This window comes from Pongo abelii, chromosome 13 (assembly GCF_028885655.2).
Source record: "Pongo abelii isolate AG06213 chromosome 13, NHGRI_mPonAbe1-v2.0_pri, whole genome shotgun sequence".
NCBI lineage: Eukaryota > Metazoa > Chordata > Mammalia > Primates > Hominidae > Pongo > Pongo abelii.
This window is the reverse complement of record NC_071998.2, coordinates 75,012,422-75,028,352: the sequence shown is the minus strand read 5'-3', so window position 1 is coordinate 75,028,352 and position 15,931 is coordinate 75,012,422. Positions and strand designations below refer to the sequence as shown.

The 15,931-nt window shown below is 38.0% G+C and overlaps 1 long non-coding RNA gene across 1 annotated transcript in view; it reads right to left on the bottom strand.

The window, feature by feature from the left end:
• LOC129047896 (uncharacterized) overlaps nucleotides 1–11,467 on the bottom strand; it is a 42,231-nt gene extending 30,764 nt beyond the window's left edge. The window contains exon 1 of the long non-coding RNA XR_008509763.1: nucleotides 11,309–11,467. This is a non-coding gene — a long non-coding RNA (uncharacterized LOC129047896). The remainder of the gene's footprint in view (nucleotides 1–11,308) is intronic.
• Nucleotides 11,468–15,931: the final 4,464 nt, after the last annotated feature.

Sequence of the window (15,931 nt, the reverse complement as noted above, 5' to 3'; positions counted from 1 at the left end):
AGGTCAGGAGATCGAGACCATCCTGGCTAACACGGCGAAACCCTGTCCCTACTGAAAATACAAAAAAATTAGCTGGGCGTGGTGGCGGGCGCCTGTAGTCCCAGCTACTCGAGAGACTGAGGCAGAAGAACGGCGTGAACCCAGGAGGCAGAGCTTGCAGTGAGCCCAGTTCATGCCACTGCACTCCAGCCTGGACGATAGAGCAAGACTCTGTCTCAAAAAAAAAAAAAAAAAAATGGGACTATGTGAAAAGACCAAATCTACGTCTGATTGGTGTACCTGAAAGCGATGGGGAGAATGGAACCAAGTTGGAAAACACTCTGCAGGATATTATGCAGGAGAACTTCCCCAATTTAGCAAGGCAGGCCAACACTCAGATTCAGGAAATACAGAGAATGCCACAAAGATACTCCTCGAGAAGAGCCACTCCAAGACACATAATTGTCAGATTCACCAAAGTTGAAATGAAGGAAAAAATCTTAAGGGCAGCCAGAGAGAAAGGTAGGGCTACCCACAAAGGGAAGCCCATCAGACTAACAGCAGATCTCTCGGCAGAAACTCTACAAGCCAGAAGAGAGTGGGGGCCAATATTCAACATTCTTAAAGAAAAGAATTTTCAACCCAGAATTTCATATCCAGCCAAACTAAGCTTCATAAGTGAAGGAGAAATAAAATCCTTTACAGACAAGCAAATGCTGAGAGATTTTGTCACCACCAGGCTGCCCTAAAAGAGCTCCTGAAGGAAGCACTAAACATGGAAAGGAACAACCAGTACCAGCCACTGCAAAAACATGCCAAATTGTAAAGACCATCGATGTTAGGAAGAAACTGCATCAACTAATGAGCAAAATAACCAGCCAACGTCATAATGACAGGATCAAATTCACACATAACAATATTAACCTTAAATGTAAATGGGCTAAATGCTCCAATTAAAAGACACAGACTTGCAAATTGGATAAAGAATCAAGACCCATCAGTGTGCTGTATTCAGGAGACCCATCTCACGTGCAGAGACACACATAGGCTCAAAATAAAGAGATGGAGGAAGACCTACCAAGCAAATGGAAAATAAAAAAAGGCATGGATTGCAATCCTAGTCTCTGATAAAACAGACTTTAAACCAACAAAGATCAAAAGAGACAAAGAAGGCCATTACATAATGGTAAAGGGATCAATTCAACAAGAAGAGCTAACTATCTTAAATATATATGCACCCAATACAGGAGCACCCAGATTCATAAAGCAAGTCCTTAGAGACCTACAAAGAGACTTACACTCCCACACAATAATAATGGGAGACTTTAACACCCCACTGTCAACTTTAGACAGATTAACAAGACAGAAAGTTAACAAGGATATCCAGGAATTGAACTCAGCTCTGCACCAAGCGGACCTAATAGACATCTACAGAACTCTCCACCCCAAATCAACAGAATATACATTCTTCTCAGCACCACATCGCACTTATTCCAAAATTGACCACATAGTTGAAAGTAAAGCACTCCTCAGCAAATGTAAAATAATAGAAATTACAACAAACTGTCTCTCAGACCACAGTGCAATCAAACTAGAACTCAGGATTAAGAAACTCACTCAAAACCACTCAACTACATGGAAACTGAACAACCTGTTCCTGAATGACTACTGGGTACATAACAAAATGAAGGCAGAAATACAGATGTTCTTTGAAACCAACGAGAACAAAGACACAACGTACCAGAATCTCTGGGACACGTTTAAAGCAGTGTGTGGAGGGAAATTTATAGCCCTAAATGCCCACAAGAGAAAGCAGGAAAGATCTAAAATTGACACCCTAACATCACAATTAAAAGAACTAGAGAAGCAAGAGCAAACACATTCAAAAGCTAGCAGAAGGCAAGAAATAACTAAAATCAGAGCAGAACTGAAGGAGATAGAGACATAAAAAACCCTTCAAAAAATCAATGAATCCAGGAGCTGGTTTTTTGAAAAGATCAACAAAATTGATAGACCACTAGCAAGACTAATAAAGAAGAAAAGAGAGAAGAACCAAATAGGCACAATAAAAAATGATAAAGGGGATATCACCACCGATCCCACAGAAATACAAACTACCATCAGAGAATACTATAAACACCTCTATGCAAATAAACTAGAAAATCTAGAAGAAATGGATACATTCCTGGACACATACACCCACCCAAGACTAAACCAGGAAGAAGGTGAATCCCTGAATAGTCCAAAAACAGGCTCTGAAACTGAGGCAATAATTAATAGCCTACCAACCAAAAAAAGCCCAGGACCAGATGGATTCACAGCCAAATTCTACCAAAGGTACAAGGAGGAGCTGGTACCATTCCTTCTGAAACTATTCCAATCAATAGAAAAAGAGGGAATCCTCCCTAACTCATTTTATGAGGCCAACATCATCCTGATACCAAAGCCTGGCAGAGACACAACAGAAAAAGAGAATTTTAGACCAATATTCTTGATGAACATCGATGGAAAAATCCTCAATAAAATACTGGCAAACCAAATCCAGCAGCACATCAAAAAGCTTATCCACCATGATCAAGTGGGCTTCATCCTTGGGATGCAAGGCTGGTTCAACACATGCAAATCAATAAATATAATCCAGCATATAAACAAAACCAAAAACAAAAACCACATGATTATCTCAATAGATGCAGAAAAGGCCTTCAACAAAATTCAACAGCCCTTCATACTAAAAACTCTCAATAAATTAGGTATTGATGGGACGTATCTCAAAATGATAAGAGCTATTTATGACAAACCCACAGCCAATATCATACTCAATGGGCAAAAACTGGAAGCATTCCCTTTGAAAACGGGCACAAGACAGGGATGCCCTCTCTCACCACTCCTATTCAACATAGTGTTGGAAGTTCTGGCCAGGGCAATCAGGCAGGAGAAAGAAATAACAGGTATTCAATTAGGAAAAGAGGAAGTCAAATTGTCCCTGTCTGCAGATGACATGATTGTATATTTAGAAAACCCCATCGTCTCAGCCCAAAATCTCCTTAAGCTGAGAACCAACTTCAGCAAAGTCTCAGGATACAAAAATCAATGTGCAAAAATCACGAGCATTCCTATACACCAATAACAGACAAACAGAGAGCCAAATCATGAGTGAACTCCCATTCACAATTGCTTCAAAGAGAATAAAAGACCTAGGAATCCAACTTACAAGGGATGTGAAGGACCTCTCAGGGAGAACTACAAGCCACTGCTTAATGAAATAAAAGAGGACCCAAACAAATGGAAGAACATTCCATACTCATGGATAGGAAGAATCAATATCATGAAAATGGCCATACCACCCAAGGTAATTAATAGATTCAGTGCCATCCCCATTAAGCTACCAATGACATTCTTCACAGAATTGGAAAAAACTACTTCAAAGTTCATATGGAACCAAAAAAGAGCCCGCATCGCCAAGACAATCCTAAGCCAAAAGAACAAAGCTGGAGGCATCACGCTACCTGACTTCAAACTATACTACAAGGCTACAGTAAGCAAAACAGCATGGTACTGATACCAAAACAGAGATATAGACCAATGGAACAGAACAGAGCCCTCAGAAATAATACCACACATCTACAACCATCTGATCTTTGACAAAACTGACAAAAACAAGAAATGGGGAAAGGATTCCCTATTTAATAAATGGTGCTGGGAAAACTGGCTAGCCACATGTAGAAAACTGAAACTGGATTCCTTCCTTACACCTTATACAAAAATTAATTCAAGATGGATTAAAGACTTAAATGTTAGATCTAAAAGCATAAAAACCCTAGAAGAAACCCTAGGCAATACCATTCAGGACCTAGGCAGGGGCAAGGACTTCATGACTAAAACACCAAAAGCAATGGCAACAAAAGCCAAAATTGACAAATGGGATCTAATTAAACTAAAGAGCTTCTGCACAGCAAAAGAAACCACCATCAGAGTGAACAGGCAACCTACAGAATGGGAGAAAATTTTTGCAATCTACTCATCTGACAAAGGGCTAATATCCAGAATCTACAAAGAACTTAAACAAATTTACAAGCAAAAAAAAAAACAACCCCATCAAAAAGTGGGCAAAGGATATGAACAGATGCTTCTCAAAAGAAGACATTTATGCAGCAAACAGACACATGAAAAAATACTCATCATCACTGGCCATCAGAGAAATGCAAATCAAAAGCACAATGAGATACCACCTCACACTAGTTAGAATGGTGATCATTAAAAAGTTAGGAAACAACAGGTGCTGGAGAGGATGTGGAGAAACAGGAACACTTTTACACTGTTGGTGGGACTGTAAACTAGTTCAACCATTGTGGAAGACAGTGTGGCGATTCCTCAAGGATCTAGAACAAGAAATACCATTTGACCCAGCGATCCCATTACTGGGTATATATCCAAAGGATTATAAATCATGCTGCTATAAAGACACATGCACACGTATGTTTATTGCAGCACTATTCACAATAGCAAAGACTTGGAACCAACCCAAATGTCCATCAATGATAGACTGGATTAAGAAAATGTGGCACATATACACCATGGAATACTATGCAGCCATAAAAAATGATGAGTTCATGTCCTTTGTAGGGACATGGATGAAGCTGGAAACCATCATTCTCAGCAAACTATCACAAGGACAAAAAACCAAACACCACATGTTCTCACTCATAGGTGGGAATTGAACAATGAGAACACTTGGACACAGGAAGGGGAACATCACACACTGGGGCCGGTCATGGGGTGGGAGGAGGAGGGAGGGATAGCATTAGGAGATATACCTAATGTAAATGACGAATTAATGGGTGCAGCACACCAACATGGCACATGTATACATATGTAACAAAACTGCACATTGTGCACATGTACCCTAGAACTTAAAAGTATAGTAAAAATAAAATAAAATAAATAAAAACAAATAAAAAGCAGAAAATTAAAACACACCATCTCAGATAATCACCTTCACTAAAAGGAAGACAGGAAGAAAGAAAAAAAGCAAGAAAAGACCACAAAACAAGAAAACAACAAAATGGGAGAAGTAAGCCATTACCTGTCAATAATGACATTGAATGTAAATAAACTAAGCTTTCCAATCAAAAGATATAGACTGGCTGAATGTATTTTAAAAACAAGATGCAATAATCTGTTGCCTACAAAAAACACACTTCACCTATAAAGACACACAGAGACTGAAAATAAAGGGATGGAAAAAGATATTCCATACCAATGAGAACCAACAAAAGCAGGAGTAGCTATACTTACATCAGACAAAATGGACTTCAATACAAAACCATAAAAAGAGACAGCATCTCTATATAATTATAAAGAGATCGATTCAGTAAGCGGATATAACAATTGTAACTATATATGCACCTTGGAGCACTCAGATATATAAAATAAATATTATTAGAGCCAAAGAGAGAGAGAGACCCCAATACAATAATAGCTGGAGACTTGCAGCATTGGACAGATCATCCAGAAAGAAAATCAACTAAGAAACATTAGACTTAATCTGTCCTATAGACTAAATTGACATTTACAGAACGTTTCCTCCAATAGCTACAGAATACATGATCTTCTCAAGCACAGGGATCATTCTCAAGGGCAGACTATATGTCAGGCCATAAAACAAGTCTTAAAACATACCAAGAAATAACAGTAAGTGTCTTCTCTGACCACAGTGGAATAAATCAATAACGGGAAATTTCGGAAACCATACCCACAGGTATGAATTAAGCAATATGCTTCTGAATGACCAGTGGGTCAATGAAGAAAAAAATTGAAAAATTTCTTGAAACAAATTATAATTAAAACACTACATACCAAAACATATGGGATGCAATGAAAGCAGTACTAAGAGAGAAGTTCTTAGCTATAAGTGCCTACATCAAAAAAGTAGAAAAACCTTAAATAAACAACCTAACAAGGCATCTTAAGGAACTAGAAAAGCAAGAGCAAACCAAACTCAAAATTAGTAGAACAAAAGAAATAGTAAAGATCAAAGTGGAAATAAATGAAATTGAAATGAAGAAAACAACAAAAAAGATCAGTGAAACAAAAAGTTGGTATTTCGAAAAGATAAACAAAATTGGCAAACCATTACCCAGACTGAGGGAAAAAAAAGAATAAATAAATAGAATCAGAGATGAAAAATGAGACATTATAACTGATACCACAGAAATTCAAAGGATCATTAGAGGCTACTGTGAGGAACTATATGCCAATAAATTGGAAAAGCTAGAAGAAGTAGATAAATCCCTAGATACATACAACCTACAAAGACTGAACCATAAAGAAAAAAAAAATCCCAAACCTGAATAGACCAGCAACAAGTAACGAGATCGAAGACATAATAAAAAGTCTCCCAGTAAAGAAAAGCCCTGACCTCAGTGGCTTCACTGCTGAATTCTACCAAACATTTAAAGAAGAATTAATGCTTTCAAAATACATTCTAAGAGGCCAGTATTGCCCTGATACCAAAACCAAACACATATTAAAAAGGGAAAGCTACAGGCCAGTATCCCTGATGAACTTTGATGCAAAAATCTTCAACAAAATACTAGCAAACCAAATTCCACAACACCTTAAAATGATCATTTATGATGATCAAGTGGAATTTATTCCACGGATGCAAGGAGGGTTCAGTATACGTAAATCAATCAATGTGATACATTATGTCAACAGAATGAAGGACAAAAACCATATAATCCTTTCAACTGATGTGGAAAAAGCATTTGATAAAATTCAACATCACTTTATGATTTGAAATAAAACTGGGTATAGACATAACATACCTCAACATAATAAAAGCCATATATGAGAAACCAACAGCTAGTATCATACTTAATGGGAAAAAACTGAAATCGTTTCCTCTAAGATCTGGAACATGACAAGGATACACACTGTCACCACTGCTATTCAACATAGTACTCAAAATCCTGCTAGAGTAATGATAAAAGAAAATGAAATAAAGCGTATCCAAATTGAAAAGGAAGAAGACAAATTATCCTTATTTGCAGATGATATCTTACATCTGGAAAAACCTAAAGACTCCACTAAAAAACTGTTAGAACTTAAACAAATTAAATTTGCAGGATACAAAAGCAACACACAAAAATCAGCAGCATTTCTATATGCCGGCAATGAACAATCTGAAAAAGAAACTTAAAGAGAAATTCCACTCATAATAGCCACAAATAAAATTAAATACCTAGGAATTAACCAAAGAAGTGAAGGATCTTTACAGTGAAAACTATAAAATATTGATGTAAGAAATTGAAGAGGACACAAAAATTGGAAAGATATTTTATATTCATGGATTGGAATAATTAATATTTTAAAAATATCCATAATACCCAAAGAAAGCTACAGATTTAATGCAATCACTATCAAAATATCAATGATATTCTTCACAAAAATAGAAAAAACAATTCCAAAATTTATATGAACACACAAAAGACTCAGAATAGCCAAAGCTATCCTAAGCAAAAAGAACAAAACTGGAGGAATCACATTACCTAACTTCAAATTATACAACAGAGATATAGTAACCAAAATAGCACGGTACTGGCATAAAAGCAGACACCCAGACCAATGGAACAGAATAGAGAACCCAGAAACAAATTCATATGTCTGCAATGAACTCATTATCAACAAAGGTGCCAACAACATGCATTGGGGAGGGGACAGTCTCTTTTATAGATGGTGCTGGGAAAACCGGATATACATATGCAGAAGCATGAAACTAGATCCCTATCTCTTGCTATATAAAAAAATCAAATCAAAATTGACTAAAGACTTAAACCCGAGACCTCAAACTGTGAAACTACTAAAAGAAAATATTGGAGAAACTCTCCAGGACATTGGACTGGACAAAGAGTTCTTAAGTAATACCCCACAAGCACAGGCAACCAAAGCAAAAATGGTCACATGGGATTACATCAAATTAAAAAGCTTCTGCACAGGAAAGGAAACAATCAACAACGTGAAGAGACAACCCACAGAATGGGAGAAAATATTTGCAAACTATCTATCTGATAAGGGATTAATAACCAGAATATATAAGGAGCTCTAGCAACTCTATATGAAAAAATCTAATAATCCGAAACCATCATTCTCAGCAAACTATTGCAAGGACAAAATCCAAACACCGCATGTTCTCACTCATAGGTGGGAATTGAACAATGAGAACACATGGACACAGGAAGGGGAACATCACACAATGGGGCCTGTTGTGGGGTGGGGGGAGGGGGGAGGGATAGCATTAGGAGATATACCTAATGTTAAATGATGAGTTAATGGGTGCAGCACACCAACATGGCACATGTATACATATGTAACTAACCTGCATGTTGTGCACATGTACCCTAAAACTTAAAGTATAATTTTTAAAAAAATCTAAAAAAAAAAAAAAAGGACAAAAGATCTGAATAGACATTTCTCAAAAAAAAGATATACAAAGGGCAGGCTGGTATATGAAAAAGTGCTCAACATGATCAATAGATCATCAGAGAAATGCAAATCAAAACTACAATGAGATATCATTTCATCGAAGTCAAAATGCCTTTTATCCAAAAGACAGGCAATAACAAATGCTAGTAAGGATGTGGAGAAAAGGGAACCCTTGTACACTGTTAATGGGAATGTAAATTAGTACAGCCACAATAGTGAACAGTTTGAAGATTCCTCAAAAAAACTAAAAATAGAGCTATCATATGATCGAGCAGTGCCACTGCTAGGTGTATATCCATAACAAAGGCAATCGGTATGTTGAAGAGATGTCTGCACTCCCATATTTATTACAGTGCTATTCACAATAGCCAAGATTTGGAAGCAACCTAAATGTCCATCAACAGATAAATGGATAAAGAAAATTTTTCACATACACACAGTGGAGTACTATTCAGTCATAAAAAAGAATGGGATCCTGTCATTTTCAGCAACATGGATGGAACTGGAGGTAATTATGTTAAGCAAAATAAGCCAGGCACAGAAAGACAAACTTTCCATGTTCTCACATATTTGTGGGAGCTAAAAATTGAAATATTTGAACCCATGGAGATAGAGAGTATAATGATGGTTGCCAGAGGCTGAGAAGGGTAGTGGGGCAGTTGGGGGCAGGGAAAGTGAGGATGGCTAATGGGTACAAAAAAATAGAAAAAATAAATAAGATCTAGTATTTGATAGCACAATAGGGTGACCACAGTCAATCATTATTTAACTGTACATTTTAAAATAACTAAGTAAAATTGAATTTTTTGTAACACAAATGATAAATGCTTGAGGTAATGGATATCCCATTTACCCTGATGTGATTATTATGCATTGCATACCTGTATCAAAGTATCTCATGTACCCCATAAATATATACACCTACTATGTACTCATAAAAATTAAAAATTTTAAAAAAGAAGACATAGAACTATATTCATTGGCATGGGAAAATGTCCACATTATATTAAGTGAAAAATGCAGCTTGTCCATTTTCTCCCAGTTTTACGTGTGTGTGTGTGTGTATGCCTATAAATGTATAAATGCATGGGGAAAAGTCTAAGGGATATACAGTGAAATTTTCACAGCCTTTTTCTCTCAGCAGTAGAATTACAGGGAATTTCCACTTCTTTATATTTTTCTGATTATCTGATTTTTTTTTACAATGAAAATATTTTACTTTAGGAATTGTTCCCAGACCAAACTGAGGGTCGGGCTGCTATTTCTCATGGCCCAATAACGAAATGCAGATGAACTGGGGAGGAAGAGAGTTTTTATTTCTGCAACCGGTAATAGGGAGAAGGCCTGGAAGTTATCACCAGAACAACTCAAAATTACAAAGTTTTCCAGAGCTTATATACCTTCTAAGCTACATGTCTACGTGTAAGTGTGCATTCAGAAGTGATTAACTTCTTTTAAGCTATAACTAAGGTCTGAGTCCTGAAGACCTTCCTCTGGAGCCTCTGTAAATTTACTTAATCTAAATGGGCCCAGGTGTTGGGGTAATTGTCCTTATCTTGTCTCCTGCTAAATCACGGAGGTTTGGGGAGTTCTTTCAGACCCCCAATAAACTTTTGTGGAGGCCTGGGGAGTTTCTTCAGACCCACAATAAAACTTGTTTAACCCTAAATGGGTCCTGTTAAGAATTCCTTTGTTATTTTGTCATGCTCTAAGGCCCAGGAAAGGCATAGGCAAAACTTGATTGGCTTTTGTTACATCCTAGCCTTTGTATAAGGGCACTGGCTTTTAACTTAACCACTTGGTCAGTACTAAAATCGTTGTTATGGAGACCTGCATTAGTGAGACTTTGCATACCACAGAATCAGAAAAAAAACTTAAAATAATTTATATTGAGGAGAATAAAAGCAAGAAAGATGAAGTTTAAGCAAAGAAATTCTAGGTTTGGAAACTTCTGGGTTTTGCTACCAAATTTATTTAGCCTATTAACTTTTTTTTTAATATCTCTTAAAGTATCTCAAAGTAGCTCAAAAGATTTTTGTTTGTTTCCTTTTTCTCTTTCACTGAGCAGCAACTCTTTGCAGACATTCATCCCACTAACAATTTAAAGCAGACATCAACATTCCCATTTCATCCAGAAGAAAGCAGTCTGGGACTAATAAGAGAGCAGGACCTGTACCCCAGAGCATGTTGCAGAGGAAGCCCAAAAAAGCAGCACGCTGTGGCTTCCTGATCTGGGAGAAATATTTGGTGTGAAGTTTATTAAACAGAGGCTAAAGCCAGGCTCTCTTCGAATCCCAGCTCTGTCACCATGGCTGCATCATCTCAGGCAAATTACTTTACCTAGCAGTGATTGCATTTCTAGATCTGTAAAATAAAGATGATGAAGATAGTATCTACCTTAATAGCCTGCTGCCACGGATGAGGATGAGTGTATGTAAGGTGAACACTGGAAGTGCTCCACGTTTGCTGTTATGTTACCATTTCCCACGTGGGTCCCAGTCTCCCCACCCACAATAGCAAGGATTGCACCAGGGCTTCACCATGGCCACATCGGCCTATTAGCTTCCAATTATTATGAAGGCCCTCAGGCTCTAATGGCAAGTGCTCAAGGGGAGTTTCTCCCATCGTTCCAACTCCTCCTCCCCTCAGCTACTTGTCCTAAGCATAAAATGTAAACGTTCACTTTCTAAACACTCATTAACTAACACGCAGGTCACAAGGCTGTTGAGCTGGTGGAGTCAGAACTCAAACCCACATTCCACCTGGCTCCCCTAAACCTGCTATGTACTTTCTACTGCTGATAATATGTAAAGAGGTAAAAGTATATTTATATTAGCGGGCTTACCAGGTCAATGGAAATGAAACTTAACGTGTCTGATGGCTTCTAACATGCATCTGGTCCTGGGCTCATTTTTGTTCTTTGTGGCACTTTTAATCTTGCAGAAGGCATATTGTGGAATTTCCAGACAAAGGTTCCTGTTCTTCAAAAAGGTAATAAAGAAGTGGATCTGAAAAAAAAATACCAAATTATCTTTTAAAAATAAAAGCAGCCCCATACCCGCTGCCTGAAATTCAGTGAAGGCAGTTACATGTGCACGTTTTATCATTGTTGCCAACTTACCCTCACCAGGGAACATCTTCTCGTGTCCCATAGGGTCACATTTTGAAAATCTGACCCTAAACATTTTCACACTGTGGATTAGACTTCAAAGGAGATTTTGATTCATGTTTTGTGTTCTTAAAATGGTACACCTTACTGATTACTGGGGAAAAAATTCTAGTTTCACTCAGTCACACTGATATCCCAATAGTGTTTATGGGTACTTGTTATATCATATAGTGGCCACAGCTTTTGAAACAAATATCAGGACATTTGGTTTGACAGTCAGGAGTATATTTATGGGGACAGAATAGTTAGCCAACCAGAAAATCCAGGCCACATGCATGCCATTAACTATATATAAAGAATGATCTGCATGAATAATATATAGATGTACAGGCTGGCTAGTATCTTTGTACCAGCCAATGTACATGAACAGTCTTTCAGAGGTCAACTAATTGAGTTGCTATGTTGATTTTGTTCTTCTTTCCAGGTGCTTATTTAATTCATATCAACTATCTTCATTAGGTTAGTTAATCTGACAAAATTATCATGTATCCTTATATTACCTCTTCTCTAAGACAAATATAAAATTATTCGTTAAAATGTTTGAACTCTGCTAAAAGACTCATGAGAACTAGTATATAAATAAACCATTAGGTAGACAATTGTGATTAGGGCAATATTGTACTAATTGCTAATGGATAAAATTATGATGATCATCAGACACATCTTAAAATTATACACATATTTTAATGAAAATCAATAGTCTTATGTATGTTACGGCCCATTTCTCTGAACAGTAGTGTATATTTGCAAAAGAGCAGATGAACCCTATCCAGCTGTGAACTACAGAACCATAATAACGAAAAGGACCTATATTCTAAGGCTGTTCTGTGGGTTCACTGAGGTTATATTTGCAATGTGCTTAAAACAGTGCCTGGCACATAGTAAATGCTATACAAATACTGTTAGCAGTGTTGGCTTTAAGATAGAATTGTTAACTTTCTTTTCAAAAGTCTTTTGAAAAACTTGTCAGAAGTTTCATTTAAAGTTTATTTTTTGATGTAAAACACTTTTCTGCTTTTCAAATGTAAAACCTGTGAATTAATCATCATGGATTAAAACTCACAACCTATTCGTACTTACTTATGGGCTTTTTTGTTTTTCCACAACTATGTGGGTGATGGCCTGGAACCAAATCTCTGCCTAAACATGATCTGCTATTCCCTCTTATTTTGACCAATCTGACCCGTCAAGACACGACAAATATGCATACACAGCTATATTACGTTCCTAAATATGGACTCTGAGCAAACATGACAAATATATGAAACCTTGAATACATAAAACATTTTAAGTAAGTCTGGTTAATTACAATACAAACAAGCTCTCCACTGCACTAAACGAGTCATTGGTTCTCCCAGATGGTCTGAATAGGGTTCAAGCAACATTAAGAGAAAACAAAGTATGTCCTCAGATATTCATGGAGCTGAGGAGAATGGAGCCACACGGGGAGCTATAGTTCAGCATGTCCCATGCTGGGGGAGGACTGTAAGATCCTATCTGATAAACCAGTCAGGTGTGGCCTTACAGAAAAGTCTATTCCATAAGGGCCTAAAAATGTTTACAGGAAAGGACTTACAAGAAAGGAACAGTGAGACAACCTCGAGTTGGCAGAAAAGCCAAGTGCTATGTTATAAAAACTGTATCTCCAAACCTTAATCTGTGTCCAAATTCTATGTGGGCATATGAGTGTGGGGCTGAAGGGGGGAAATCAAAGAAAAGTGAATACTACAAATGCTGTTCTACCAAGCATTGTGAAAGACTGAGACATGAGGCTCTCAGCTTCCGTACATCCCTAACAAATTTAACATGAGGACGTGGAGTCTGTTTTTCCCCCCCTCCACACAATAACATCCACTTGGGCAGCTTGAAGTATCTGTACCAGGATGAGGGGTAGCTCCTGGCAGATGCAAGGGAGAAATCATGAGGCAGCCTGTGATGTGCAGGACAGCATTTAGCAAAACCAGGCAGAAGGACCCAGAAAAAGTAGTCTTGTCCCACAGATAGGCTTGGAAGAATTGAGAGGTGAAGCCAGCTGGGCTCCTGGGTCGGGTGGGGACTTGAAAAACTTTTCTGTCTTACAAGAGGTTTGTAAAATGCACCAATCAGTGCTCTGTGGCTAGCTAGAGGTTTGCAAAATGCACCAATCAGTGCTCTGTAAAAATGCACCAATCAGTACTCTGTGGCTAGCTAGAGGTTTGCAAAATGGACCAATCAGCACTCTGTAAAATGGACCAATCAGCACTCTGTAAAGTGGACCAATCAGCAGGACATGGGCAGGGACAAAGGAATAAAAGCTGGCCACCCCAGCCAGCAGTGGCAACCCACTCGGGTCCCCTTCCACACCATGGAAGCTTTGTTCTTTCACTCTTCACAATAAATCTTGCTGCTGCTCACTCTTAAGGGTGGCACACCTTTAAGAGCTGTAACACTCACCGCAAAGGTCCACAGCTTCATTCTCAAAGTCAGCGAGACCACAAACCCACTGGAAGGAACCAGCTCCAGACACAGAATGACTCAAGAGAACAGAAGAGACACTGACACAGCATTGTCAGAGGATGAAGATCCTGCTTCACCCAGTAGAACAATAGCCAGGAGAGGAGTTCAGCAGCAGAGTCAAGCAAGTAAAAGAAAGAATCAGTGAACTGGAAGACAGGACAGTTGAAATTATTGAGTCTGAGAAACAGAAAGAAAAAATTGAAGAAAAGTGAAAAGTGAACATATGCAGAGAATATACTGAATACACATCATAATCTGCTCTTCCATTTAAATATGTGCATACAAGTATTTTTTGCACTAAATTCTCAAAAATTAATAGAATTTCAAAAATGCAATCATCAAAGGGGTCACTTTTTACAGCACCTGAATAATTAATAACATTCCACAAAATATATTTGTTCAGTGCCTACTGTGTTATTATTGTACAGTGGAGAGGCAAAGGTAAATACTACAGAGAGGTCAAATTCCAATGAGTGGGTCCAGGGCAGGGCTATAGATATGTGACCTGGGCAGTCTCAGACAGTGCTTGCTTTAATTCTCTACATCACTGTCCTAAAATTCTTAATAATTTTTGAACAAGGGCTCTGCAGTTTCATTGTGCACTGCAGCCCCACAAGTTACATAGCCAGTCCTGCAGGACACATGAATATGAAGAAAGAGAGAGTGCAAACAAAGAAACAAACACTGGGAGCCCCCAGCCAGGGTGGGGTGCAGCTTGAGGTCAAGGAGTATTTCCTGGAGCAAAGTAATTGTTGAAGAGCAGTAAGAATTAGCCAGAGCTGTGAGATTCTCTCTAGTTTGAATATTCACTCATTGAGGGTTTAACTGTTTTTTAAGATTAAACACACATCTTTGTACATGTGCATAATATTGTTGAAAAAAATTATACCAAACATGAAAACAAGGCAAAAGCATCTTCAGGCCTTTGGGATTATCCTAGAGGATTTCTTTACAGGCTACCTACAGAGTATCTGACTTATGTCTCTAGAGCAGGGGCCAGCAAACTGTTTCTGTAAAGGGCCAGATAGTAAATATTTTTGGCTGTGTGGGACATATGGTCCCTGTCACTACTACTCACTCTGCCACAGTAGCACAAAAGCGGCCACAGATGAATAGGCGTGCTGTGTTCCTGGGCTCCACAGAGCAGGCTGGGGCTCCAGCTCTCAACCATCAATCCTGCTCTAGGGCATGTAACTTCTCTTTGACTCCTCATTTACGATTGATAAAGTCCCAGACTGGGTAAAGTTAGATGTTACCTTGTAGATTGATAAATGGCAAGTGATTTCTAACTGGTAGAGACTGTAACCCCAAAACTTACAGCTTTATTGCCCAGCAGGATAGGAACCAGTTTTTTATTAACTACTTTTGTATTAACTTTGTGTGACACTATCCCAGCAATCTTTCCTCCTCACTATATATGTATGTATGTACATGTAGCTATAGATATGGATATAGATAGATATGAATAACAATATAGATATCAGCTTCTCATATCTGCCTTAATATCCTCTTTGTCATCCTTCTGGTGCCCTCATTAATTAGTTAAATCTTTTACATATACTTACTCTATATTTGTATGAAAGTTGTGTTTTTAAGTTTTTTTTACTTATTTTTTTTTTAGAGACAGGATCTTGGTCTGTTGCCCAGGCTGGAGTGCAGTGATGCGATCATAGCTCACTATAACCGCTAATTCCTAGGCTCATGCAATACTCCTGCCTCAGCCTCTCAAGTAGCTGGAACTACAGGTGTGTGTGTCACCATGCCCACCACGCCTGGCTAATTTTTTTTTTTTTTTTTTTTTGT